The sequence below is a fragment of the Mugil cephalus genome, chromosome 5 (genome assembly GCF_022458985.1).
Source record: "Mugil cephalus isolate CIBA_MC_2020 chromosome 5, CIBA_Mcephalus_1.1, whole genome shotgun sequence".
Taxonomy (NCBI): Eukaryota; Metazoa; Chordata; class Actinopteri; order Mugiliformes; family Mugilidae; genus Mugil; species Mugil cephalus.
In genome coordinates, this window is record NC_061774.1 from 3,055,276 (window position 1) to 3,069,223 (window position 13,948).

General features: G+C 39.4%; 1 protein-coding gene across 3 annotated transcripts in view; it reads right to left on the minus strand.

Moving 5' to 3' along the window:
- lingo2 (leucine rich repeat and Ig domain containing 2) overlaps positions 1–13,948 on the minus strand; it is a 197,064-nt gene that overhangs the window by 164,707 nt on the left and 18,409 nt on the right. For all 3 annotated transcript variants that reach the window (XM_047585685.1, XM_047585686.1, XM_047585684.1), the window contains one exon: positions 566–638. The gene's annotated coding sequence lies outside the window, so the exon portion shown is untranslated. The remainder of the gene's footprint in view (positions 1–565; positions 639–13,948) is intronic.

The following is a 13,948-nucleotide window of genomic DNA, read 5'->3' on the forward strand; positions in this document are numbered from 1 at the left end:
ACTGATGACAAAGAACTGTCAAAATCAATGTCTTTTTTTTTTTTTTTTATCTGCTTCAACTTAATGTGCTTCGATTTGGAGTATTCCAAAAAAGCCAGATGTGAAAAGAACAGTGTGTTGTGTTGACCTATTTTAAAAAGCCACCCACGGATTCATCCGCCATCGGTGCACCTGTGGGTGCGCTTGTAAATGTACCATCTTCAAGACTGAATCTGACATAACGCAATGATGTCAGAAGCTCTTTCATTTGTGTTGCAGTTTCCTCCGTGTCCAACTTGCGTCTCTTTCTGATAGAATATATACAGATAAGCAAGACGACGGAGGCAAGAGGAGACAGGTTATCATTTTGGTTTCCACATCCATTTCCAAAATGAAAGACATTCATATTTTTAGCTATTCTTTTAAGCTAGTACAGTCTGGTCCTTCACGACATGTGTATTCATAAGAATATTGATAGCCACCACGTTGCTACCAAAATCGATAACAGGTCCTGAAAGAAACCCCGCTATTTTTCCCCAAGGAACACATTTATTCATGCTACTAGAGACACAAAAGATTAACTCACCATACTGGAACAGAGGAAAAGAACATGTCTGCTTTCTGCCAGGGGAGTGGATAGGTGCCTACACAGATTCAGCCTGAAACATAAAAAGGAAAGACTTCTGTAAGGACACGCAATATGAATGAATTGTGTTATTCCGCAAGACAGGCGCATCAGAAAGATTTGGAATGTCAGCATCCAGGAAGCTTGTGTCATCTACTCATTGTACTGAATGTCACAATGGATAAAAGCAGCAGCTGAATTCAGAAAACAAGATCCTAGACTTTATATAACTCCTACTCATGTTGCTCTGAATGTTAAGGGGCAGCTTTGTTAACAGATAGTATCTAGGAAATATTCAAGTTTACTGATTTTTTTTTTTAAGAGAGATCCTACAGAGGTTTAGGAAGGAACATATGGAAGTACCCAGCAAGCAGCATTCTACCTTGCAGTAGAGGAACTTAGGGGTTGGAGTTTCTGATTGGTTAAGTACTCCCAGCATTGACGTGGGTCTGTCAATCTTCACAGCAGACTGTAATATGTCTACTTACGTTGATTTCGGGAATTTTAAATCTGCCTTGCTCCTACCGCTCAACTCAATGAATCAATGACCCACTTTGCAGAGTGCTAAGTCCCTGATCAACCAAGTCACCCGCCTTATATTATTGTCATATAGTCCTCCACATTACCACCACCTAGTACACTGCACATACAGTATGTCAGCAGACTCATTTGCCTAATCTTCAAGGGTTTTCAGACCACAATGGAAGTGCAGACAGTCTGAGGGAATTTGTAGTTGCTTGAAGTTTTAGATTGTGTTCCTGGAAAATGGACAATGTGGGATGTAAATTCTGGATACATCTGATGCAAACGCAGCCTTCTGATATATTAGGGCATTGTAGACAATGTCACAAATATTCACTATGGAATCAGACAGGGGTTTGCTTCAGTGTGAAAAAATACTTGATTTTTATTTAATCCACTAGATTCACAAATACAAATATCACAAAATTATATTGCCAGACTCCTCATTCAATTTAGAAAAGAAGTGAGCCTTGCTGATATTTGATATGTGCACATAGACTGCCAGGGGATTTACAAACAAAAAGAGCCTTTTATCATTTCAGTTGAATACATTTTCTAGTCGTTTTCCCCCATAGGTTAGCACTGGGTGGTTGCTTTTGCTGTCATTCTAAAACTATAAATACAAGAACTATGCCTCTGTGTAACTGCATTAAAAATTACCCGCTGTCATTTTCACTGCTCACTGTGGAATGTTTAAGTGCTGTTAAGGACAAGCCTTTTATAAACCTTCTATAAAGCTGTTGGTTTTATATTACTTGTCATTTGCATTCTTTGGTTTTTGACTGCGTTTATTATTTTTGATGAGGTTGAGCTTGAAGTGCAAAGAAAGGTAACAGGGATCTGGCAGTCACTTCATTTCTGCCTTTCTGACAACAATGTGTCGAAATAATGAGCGCTCAGGCATAGGTTTACCCAGAAAGGTATGAGCCGGCAGAAATGAGGATGACAGGAAAAGTCAAACAGCCACAAGAGTTTTTAACAAGGAGCCTTCTTAATGAGGCTTACTATTGGCTGTATTCTTCTTCACACTCTAAAAGTTACGTACCGTCTCGTCTGTTTTAATCGCACGCTTGTTCTGAGTTGTTCAAGTGAAAGAGATTGAAATTCGGGCACACTTTTCATCCTATATTTACTGACTCATTTTGCCTCTGTTTTTTTCCCCCCACAAAGAGAGGAAAATATCACTGTCCTGGGAGGAGCTTTTCGAGAAGAGGGTTAGGAGGAGAAGGACAAGAGAGGGATGAGACACCACTGGGATGAAATCTTGTGTCTGCCAAGGTCAGCAGAAAACTCACTATGAAATGAAACACTGCCAAAACACACACACACACACACACACACACGCACACACACGCACACACACGCACACACACACGCACACACACACACACACACACACACACACACAGCCCATATTGGCTCTTCCCTGAGCAGAACCTGCTGAGAATTGTTAAATCACCACTGGGCACACACTTAGAAATATGAGGCTGTACAAGCACAAGCACAAACACTCCGTCCATCTTTGTTTTTTTGGTGTCATGACATTTGTCTCTGGTCATTTTGAGATCTCCACCTTTGCCCTTACTGCTTTGAGATGAAGCTAGCTGCCATTTGTTTTAGCAGCTGACATTCACGGGACTGCTAGTTCTTCTGTTTTCCAGAGTCTTTGAATTTCTTCCTACACCAACCGTCCACGTAGTATGTAAAGGGTATTAAGGTTTTAAACACACACTGTCGATTGCAAAACAGACTCTGCAGAAAACGCAACTCACTTAAAAAAATGACTTGTTTTGGTTTTTGGGTTGTTTTTTTTTTTTTTTTTTTGCACAGAAGATTGATTCACACCAATGCAAGACCTGGGATGTTGCCATTCTGTTTGGCCGCCAACCACGCTGTTTATATTTAACTAAAAATCACACCTTCCTCTGCACGTCAGAAGACTTGCACCCACAATTTATTTTCCACGATTTTCACTGGGATTTTTTTTTTTTTTTTTTTTACTGATCAAATGGTAAATGTTGCTAAAATTACAGTGTTTCAGAAAAAAATACATAGACATTAAGTCGAGTGCAAGATTTCCAGTTTCCAGCAGATTCACCCACTCTAAAATATATTTAGTGCCGCAAAACAACGTAGTGAAATCGAGCACACGCACTACGCAAAACGCACTCACAGCTGCCAAAGAGCCGAACCGACGCTTTACTTGACACAGCCTCTTTGTAGAGTTGATGCGTTGCTTTATGAGTCCATGTGTGAGCAAAGGATTTCTGAAGAAAAAAAAGGGCTTGTGAGTCTATTTACTGTGTCAAATGACGCATATAACTAAATGCAGATAGGTCCATTATGATGCTTTCTTTCTTTTTGAGTAGAACTGTCTTTGTTTTGGATTCCCAGCTGACTCCATGACATTAGTCTGTCTTGTTTATGAATCATGTTGTATGCTCTAGAGGCATATAAATTTTTATAGATGCAATTGACTGTGTTCACATTTATATTGACAATACTTCTTCCATCTGACTGACCTAATTCTGTTTAGAGATTCAGACCCAGCTGTCTGTTTTAGGACTTTGTTCATCATTGTAAACGTTTGTTGTGTTGGTCCTGCCATGTTTCTGTCTTTGCTAGAACCTCATAACATCAAATATCCAGCCAAGAAGAACATCCACACTTCCTCCACATAAGCATTATGAGGTTAACTGTATTCTTTCAAAAGTATGAGTCTGAGCTTCCCTTTTGCTGCAGGGTTTATTTGTGGCTCTCATATCACCACCATTACCCTTACCTTTGGTGAGCAAGAGTGTGATATGATATACTCTCCTGACCCTCATTTTACTTTATCCAATGGTGGCATTTCAGACCATTTAGAGTCTTTGTTATGTTGTAAACACAAACATAATCCCCATATAGAGCCTGACTGTTATTACCAGGAAGGAATGTCTGCAGTCTAAATGGTTATTTAACGCCTTAATATATTCCATAAAGGCCTTTAAAAAAAAAAAAAAAAATCATCCTTCAGCCCTCTTGCAACATTTCAATGAGAGAAAAAACCCATTGTCCTGGGTTGGCTTCATGTTGAACTAGTTATCAGTCTTAAAACATTCATGCTTATTCATAATAAAGAAGGCAGTTCAGACAGGGAAAAATGGGGAAACGTTTTCACATCACATGGGTATTTACCCATTATAAACAGAGTGCATTTTGTGATCCTTTCAAAGGCATCCCCTAACTACCAAAGTGCTTTTTGTGATTGCATTTTTTGTGCACAATTCCTCGTACAGTTCGGACACGGAGTTTTGCACAACATTTGGATTTTGTTATTGCAGTTCAAACAATCCTTTGCCTCTCCCTTCTTTATAAAGAGACCCTAAAGTTATTATGATGAAAAGGTAGATTTATAGCGATAAATTTCCCGTCTTCACGTTGCGTTCATCTTCATAATTTCTCTCCAGTTTCCTGCAGGCAACAGGTGCTAAATAATTGATGGGCCTGAAAGCAGTTTGGCTTTGTGAGGGAGCGCTGGCAACTCTCTTGGGAGAGAAAACGAACCAGCGGCTTTGAAACCAGCGGAAGACGCCGAGCCTCGTTTAGAATTACTGTGTGTTCCGTCATTCCAAACATTTGGTGCTGAGACAGTGCAATACAGTTTCATTACAATCTCGGAGCCTCACAGGCAGACTTCAAAGACCCCGTTTGTCTCGGCCTCAGTTTACTAAGACAATCAGAATATGGAAAAAAAAACTGTTAAAACTCATTTCAAAGACAACTTCTTTTTATCACGAAGACGTAAAGAGCTGAAATAATGGAACTGTGCTGCTTGCACCTTGAGGTAGGAAACTCTCTGGATGTCCAGCCTAAAATGGAACCCATGTTTTGTTATTGTCATTTTCAATAATTCATCTCCTTGGAAACACGAACTACTCACTTACAAAGCTATAAACAAAAGAGCCCCAATATGCTGGAACAAGTCTGTGGCTGATTTGTGAAGCAGCTTATTTTTTGATCCAGATTTCTTTACCCATGTATTTATTTAATAACAAGACAATCTACAGTCAGTACAAGTTGATCTTCTATTAATTATCGATCATGCAGTTCCAGGCTGTGGTCATAGACTTGATAACAATCCCTTTGTGTTCAGAAATCAAGGCCCAACTGCCCAGAGATCAGACATACATCTTCACTTGAACATAGTACGCTGTCTCAGTTGGCCTCATGATTTCTACAACTATAACAAAAAAAAAAACTTCAGTTTGCTTAAACAGCATGACAACTCTGACTGAGATTATAGTTGTTCAATAAAATATCTGAAGCAATCTTGTAAACAGTGTCACACTTCCCAGCGGGACGTTTGCAAAATACTTTTGTGTGGCTTTTTAATCTCTAGAATCAGTATGTAGGCCGCTTTCAAAGGCTTTCAAACACAAAGAGAACACAGGATTCAGTGAAGGCTTTTAAATACCACAGCAGACATAGATAGTGTTGGAGCTATCGCACATTACTCAAGGAAACTGTAGATATCCAGCAAAGCGTAGTGCAACACGACACATATGTCAAGGATGATTTAGAGATACTACACTCAGGTCTGGAGAAGTATTTTATTCAGAAGAGATGGGTAGCATCCACTTAATGTGAGAAACAGGGTACCAATTTATGTAACCTCCTAGACATCTCATTATAAAACTCATGGTACAAGTTCTATGCAACCAGTTAATATTGTTGTCATAGATTTTCACATTTGCTACCAATTGATGCAGAGTGGAGAATATTTCTAATGTATAGATTTAAAATCTATTAATTTGACTTGGCAGAAGATGATCATTCACCATTTACATTAGCAAAGTTAATGTTTCAAGGGCCTGTGCATTAATGCCATTGTATTATTAATACACAAAGGAGCTGCAGAGCCACCAGAGCATAAAGTCTAATATGAACCATCAAACACACTGTAAATGATTATAGAAGATCATCATTTTACCAAGTTTTGTTGGATTGACTGAATGTCCAAAGTTTCTCCTAAGTAACCACGGAGCTATTTCTCATTTGCTCTCTTTGATAAGTATATATAGTAACAGTGTAGTCCAAACCCACGTTTTGTTCCATTTCCATCTGATATGTCAGACTTACTGCAGTATTAATTCAAGATTTCTTGTTTCAAATCTGGCATCAAATTACATCAAACGCTATTGGAGAAGTTTCAAAGCAGCAAGTTTTAAGGTAAAATTATTTGAGTCTTGAGCAGCTGCTCTTATGCATTTTATAACTGGATCCTCCACAAAGTCTGATAATATGCACAGCAGTGAGATATAGTCTAGTATTGTCATTCCCTGTGGAGCACTTGACCTGTAAGGCTTTGGGTTTACAGTCATACCGCTGTGGTGCAACTTTTTTCTGGCAGGTCCTAGCACTAAATAGTAGATGAGCTGTGAGTAGGAGTAAAGAAACTTAGTAATGTGTCAATGGCATTGAGGGAAAAGATTGCTCACACTGGGTGTTTATGGAAAAAAAAAAAAGAAAACGCACAATTCACAGTGCATGTTGCTATGTATATCGTGTACAAATAAAAAGGTAGTCCTGTGCTGATCCCACAGTGGGGCAATCTAAAAGTAATAAAGCATTTACCGATTAGTGTTTACTGACTCAAGTTATCAGGATGATTGACAGATTAGTGGCATGATTGCTGGTGAATCACAAACCCTTTAATGGAATAAACCTCAATTCATAAAAATTTCAAGGAACTTTTACCGAGAATAAACATAACACGCGATTATGTACTTACGTATGTAAGCTCGACACAGCTGTTATTTCCCAGCATATCAACTTAAATACAGTAGCACTTTTCTCACCGAGCTCTGTTGTCTTTTGAGCAATTATTTGCTCACAGGCCAGACATTAGTCAGTTCAGTTATTATTTTCAGCTTGTGACTGTGCACCTCTTTAAACATGTTTCTACCAAGGCATATTCACATCATTCATCAGATCTTGCTCGTGTATTTTTAATGCTTTTTTTTCTACAATAAAAGTGCACTTTCCATCTAGTATTTTTGACTTATATGAAAAGATAATTAAGAACAACTGCAACTGGCCTCGTCTTTGATCACATTATTTTCCCTATTCGGCAAGAGATGTTTTTTTTTTTCTTTTTGACTGAACAGGATATTTCCCCTTAACAATGCTATTCAACATTATTAGCCAGAAAAGGAACTAACTAACAGAGTGACCCATCTTCTGACTGAAATTATTCCTTTGTGTGTGCTCAGAGTAGACGGCAGACAGAAATAATAAACACCTACACTTTGGCTCAAACACTCTCATTGGATTTATCAAGAGAGGTCGACCATAATCACAGAATTTTATTGTCTTTTTCAGCGGTCCTCGTACAATTTGCTTGACGGGGGAGGCAAAGCTATGGGTGCTTATATAACTGGGTTGCGGCGGAGGAACTGTAAATAAGGGATCACATTTTGTACATGCACACACAGTCTGGCACTGATGCCCAAGCAGCTACTATAACTGTCGCTCATGCTAATGTGGTATACAGTGAAGTGTGTGAGCACTTCACTGTGAGGCCTCTGTCCCTCCGCTGCCATAAAGCCAGATGTTTAAAAGCAGTATAGAAAAAAAACACATTCCCTATATATGTGGCAGCAAGTAACAACACGTTTCATCTTTACACCTTCTGAGTTAGTTAAGAGTATCTTTGTTTATAACTGAATTTTTAAATCCTAAGTATGTGTGCAGAGTGTTACTTAATACCTCAGAAGGTACTTTATGCTGCAGATTGGATTACAATATCTTTTTCCTTGTTTCTTTGTTATTTAGCTTTTTTCCCCAATAATAAAACAGCCTCTTGTCAAATTTCCTTTAGCTAAATCCAACTAATTACAAGGGAGCACTGACACGAGGTGTTCCAAGTCACAAAAGCCATGAAGCCCTCTCTGGGAGATTACTCAAGTTAAGTCAAGACCAGGTGAAGGCCACAGTTCACAAATTCCTTTAGAGTGTTCCTATAATATTTCATTCATGAGAATGCATGGATGGACAAGCTGAAAACACAAGGGTAAAGTGAGTCATTTTAAGGTGACACAGCACGAAGCTCGCAATTACTGCAGAAGTGATGGCTGATAGAAATCTTCTATCAAGGACAAACCAATCTGGATAAGCTACTAGATACTCTGCTTGACCTGAAGTGCTCAAATAGAGGATGATACAGTGTACACAGGACGCGGTCCATATCTAACAAATGGACTCAAGGTCTCCTTTTGGAATGTGTGAGTACCTCTCTTAAAATCCTTTAAGTTCTTGGTCTTGGTCAGGGCAGATTTGAGGGCCTCCAGTTGTGTGTGCAGAAACTGAAGAATCCCATCAGCTGCAGCAGTTGGGCAAATATCAAGACAGCCAATCAAACCCTAAAGAGACCCCGGGGAATAACCTTTGGGCAGGGACGAGAGCATCATCTCTGGAGGACAACTGGAATTCAAATAGAGGAAGACAAATAATCAAGACATAAAGGAAAAGCAATCCAAGGACAGCACCCACAGAATGACAGCCTTAGAGAAAGCGCAACCCATGATGTAACCCATGCAGGCAAGTCACAACACAGCAGTCACACACTGCTTCCGACTACAGTGGAGATGAAACAGCAAACGCCACACCAGCACAAGTGTTTAATAGGTCATCTCAGAGGTGTGGCCAGACAAGCCAGCCAGGCGTGTAAAACCATCCTCATAACCTGACCATGGAGAATCATTATCCATCTTGTATTTATAAAATATAAGAGATATCTGGTGGTATTTTATTATTTATCCGCATGTTAAAAATCCTGTAAGCCATTATAGATAATGTCCATCCATTGTTCATTTGCTGCATCAATAATTATAGCCGTAAGGATGAAAAATGAATAAATAAATAAATAAATAAAAACTGAGCACAACACACATATTATTTCCACTGGATTCAGTCTAATGAAGGCTGTTGGTTAAAAAGGCAACCAGCCTCTTTTACTTAATAAAGGTCTTTCCTAAAGCTTGAGGGTGTCAGCTATACACACTCATGCCATGATTATATTTTTAATCTGAAATCACCAAACAAAGACATGCCTCAAGTTTCACAATTTAATTGGGTCTTTGTCACCTGTCAATGTGGCTGCGGGGCTTCAACTACCATCATTAAACCTTTCACCAACTTCCATACAATACTGCCACATACTCTCACACCTAGCCAGTGTGCTCTGCATAACCGCTGTTGTGTAATACATTCCAAGTTTAGTAACATCACGCACAGTACCTTGTGTGGACAACCCGACTGGAGACATTTGAAAATGTCACTGCATATCAGAATAGAGTTGCTTCTCCCAATTACTGCGCGGCAAAGTTGCTGTAAACGACAAACTAGTAACCTAACTGTTATCTACTGCAGCATAACAACATGAGATTTTACTTTCCAATCAGCAGGTAATCTCCACTAACTCTAAAGGCAAAGTGCCACCTCATACTTGTAAACTGTGATAGTGAATAGTTGAATATTATTTTCCAAGGACAGCAGTCTCACATGTGCACTGTGTTCCAGCTTTAGCTTTCATACTCACCACCAATTTGTTCACTAACCAGAGAAAACTAGTGGTGTCCTTGTGTTGTGTGTAAAGAGGCAGCAGTGTTATGCCTGCATGCTCTTAATGCTCCCCGTGTACATATTCCCATGAATAAAACATGCCACCAAAAGGGTCTGTTCTACCATGCAAACTCTGCAGCTACCCTCACCCCAAGGTTTACTGTAAAAAAGCTCCCTTTCCCTCCCGCATGCAGGTCAGAGTGACCGTTATTTACACCATGGAAAGAAAAATACTGTAAGCTGATCCAGAGATTTGGTTCTTGATGTGGAAAAAGTGTTTTGTCAAGTGGCCGTTAAGGGTTCCATGGGCATGGACAATGCAGGAAGATTTTTAAAAAAAAAAGAAAAAAAAGAAGAAGTAATGTTTACAGCGTACACAAACGGAGAAACCAGCCAACAGGGCCCAAAGCATAATGCATACGTGCATACCATAAGTATTTCATTTAGTGCTTATTTATTACAATACAAATCCTCATCTGACGTCCATGTTTGTTTTTTGGTTTTACTTTTACAGCATTCTCATTTATAATTTAAATGTCAGCACAATATATAATATGCTAAACAAGCTCCAACAGCACAGAGTGCAGTTTAGTCAAACATAAATGATCTCAACGGGATAGTATACCATTTGCATTAGGAAGAATGATAACCAGGTAGCCACCATAATAATATCTATCAATGTAATATGATCAAATAAATACATAAATTAATTAAAAAGTTGTTTATCGTATATAAATAAATATGTAAATACACTTTATATAGCATAACTAAGACACTATTCTTGGATTTGCCAATAAATGTTCTCTATAATTTATTGATGCATGTCATTAAATACTCTAGTACTTTTCAGTTCATTTAATCATCCCCTGCACAGTCACCGAAAATGGATGTACGAAGGAGTGATGTAAGTAAAACTGCCTAAAGCCTTTTTCAGGGCGAGAAAGAGCATCTTGCCATTTTTCCCCATACCTTTATACAAAGAGGCTTATCTCTCTACTGCAGTGTTTTTCTTTTTTGTTCTCCCAATGTCATGCTACTATTCATCCCCAATCTGCCTCTGTTCTGAACAACAAATCACCGTTTGGCTCTTTTTGTCTTCAGGACTACCAACTGTCTGTTTCTTATTCAGGCCCTCAGCCTCCTTGCCACATTGTCCTCACTTGCTCATTGTCTTTGCCTCCGTCAGCCCCTTGTTATTTATGGAATCCAAAACTGCAGAAAAAGAAGCCTGGAGCTATACTATGCCACAGCCATGCTGCCCAGGAGATTCTGGAAAGACCTCGTCAGAGACAGAAAACCTTCTGTCACCTCTGCCACATCACCTCCTATGCACAGCACGCCGCCTGCTCTTCCTGTTCCAGCCTGATTAACATTTTTATGAGAGGATGAAGTGATGGCTGAGTGTACTGCCTCATTTAGTGGTGCGTGTTTCTCCAGAAAGTTAGCAAGACCTCTTTTCGTGCTAGTCAATCTGATGCACATTTGTGAGTAAGAAGTGTCTAGTGAAATTATTAAACAACAAACATCTGGCTGCTTTTGTTTTTTTGTTTTTTGTTTTTTACAATACAGTATAAAATAATGAGTGGATGCCTGCTAGACCTGGAAAAACATGACACTTTCCTCAACAGCCGCCTGACAATCATCCACTGCTGTTTCCGTAGCAGCTCTAACCAGACCAATCAAGCATACCAATCAGCCTTCGTTTATGTGATAACGGCTATCATAACAGTGACATGTGATGACCGTCATGCTGATTGGAATGTGTCAATGTATTAGCTGTGTTTATAACAGTATGATGCAACGGCTGATGCTGGAGAAAGTAATGTTTAATCCAAAATCTGTGGTGGATTTTCCAGGTCATATGACTCAGGTCATGACTTCATGAGCTTCAAAGGACGACGTGTGGGCAAAAAAAGACTTTTAATGAAGCCTGCAACTGGCATATATTCTTCTATCCTTATTTACATCGCTCTCCTTATTTATGTTATATTTTTAGGCAACCTTCACTCAAAGAGCCATTTGGATCCGTTTCCCACAGAAAAGAAAACACTGGGAGCCACAAAACCCGCTTTGACATCTAAAATGAAGATAACACTGCATATATCGTTTTTACCTCTATGCTAGGCCTATAGTGTGTTGCATTTATGAAATGAAATAACTGCTACAGAGAAAACGAAATTGCATTTATGTAACATGACAGGGATTTATCCGTGGTTATCTTACCTGGGGTCGAAAAGTTCAATAAATAGCGGGCTGGACCTGCCGGAGGGTGTCGCGCGTCGGCAGTTGTGACGTATATTTTGAGCGACAAAAAAATTAAATACATTTTATTTTAATGTTAAAAGATCACCATCAATTCAAATTTAGAATTATATTTAAAAAACTAACGCACTAAAATAAAAATACATTTGAATTAAATACTCGATAGCAACTGGTAAATGTGCTGCAATGCACTGTGGGAGTTTTTTTTTGGTTGTTTGATGTTACAACCGTGAGTGTGGTGTGGCATTCAGTGTCATTCAGTTTTTGTGTAACTCTCGCTCGTTCACTGATGAGTGACTAGTTGCCGCTATTCTGAGGCAGTTAGTTAGCGTGAAAAAGTGAACGGCTTTGATCAGTGTCCTTGCTCTGCACCGCTCGCCACAGAGAGCCGCAACAGAGGAACGAAAGAGCCGCATGTGGCTCCGGAGCAAAATCTTTGATTGATTAGACTAATATCAAATGGAAAATGATAATAATAATGTATATTTATAAACAGCACTGGGCTGAGTTTAATATAGAACACACATAGTAGGTAGGGGGTCCCTATTTAATCTCCCTATCAGTTTGGGGGTCCTTAGCCTGAAAAATGTTGAGGACCCCTGGTCTACAGAGAAAGTCACAACGCATCAACATACATCATGACATACCCAAAGAAAAGTTAGTAATCCTGTCCACAACAGTGGTGACTAAACGGTTAAATTCTTCAGTATACCACTTCCTCCAACCCAAAAACCCAATCTATCACAACAAGGGTATGTTGACACCCAACAGCCACGCTTCCGACTATTGTAATATGCAGGGTGTTGGATGACTTTGTTGTAAATCTTAAGCAGAGAAGTGCCCTTCCACCAAGGTCACGAGTGGAGCTAAAACAGAGGTTTCATATTCCCCATGTTTGGCAAAAAATGTAGGGACAAGAAAACCCCTTCAAACCCTACTGCAAAGCTTGGTTAACCATAAAACCTATTACTTTAAAAATAACCTCATGTGTTCCACATCGAGGACGGTAACACATGCCGCAGAGAAGGTTAGAGCTTGATAAGCTAGGAGTCATTGGAAATCACTAAATTTTGTCCTGGAATTTCCCACATCTTTTATCTTTAAGCGAGAGCTTTCTAAGGCATTTTGTGTGTGCAGATATATCAAAGTCAACCATTATCACAGCGCTATGAACGCAGTATAAAACTTCAGACACAGTGATTAGTTGTGGTAACTAAATATCTTCCATAAACAATGTGCCGCTAAGATGCTTCTACACACATTCCGTCGTCAGACTCGAGGACCAATAAGCACTCACTGTCGCTGAACCGCCGTCTGGCTGTAGCTATTGTCCAGTCTCACAGAAGGCATTTATTGAGCTGCTGCTCTGTTGCACAGCTAATTAGATGGGCTCTGTTGTTTCTGTAATCTTGACATGTATAGGCTTGTTTGTACGACCGAGTGCACACCAGGCACCTTTTAGCCTGGTCCCTACCGTTATGCACTTGTGCTAGACCTACCACCACAGACAGGATCCCAGAGATGCTGTTCAGCAGGCTACACATTCCTGAGCAGAACTGTCTGATCCAAGCACTGTCAGTTCAGACAAGGACTTCATATATTGTATTCATATATTGCATTGTACGTGTAAGCATTGTTATTGACAAGTGAAATTGGTGTCATGGCAACACAAATGTATACAAATACACTACCCCCGCAATCTACCTGTAGGATACGTATTGTATCTAGTTTGATGTACTTTGATTGTTGTTCAGTGATCTGCAACTCAATCCAAGTATAAAAGGAACCAAAGCTTGACAAGATGAGCAGTTTCTAGACATATTGGAAGTACAGTTTAGGGCCAAGAGTATAAAGTATCACTACAAAAACAGACAAATGTTAATATGAAGTATTATTTTCAATATTTAAATCACAAGGATACACTGGCTAAATGCCTATTAGTTTTATCTCCCTTTC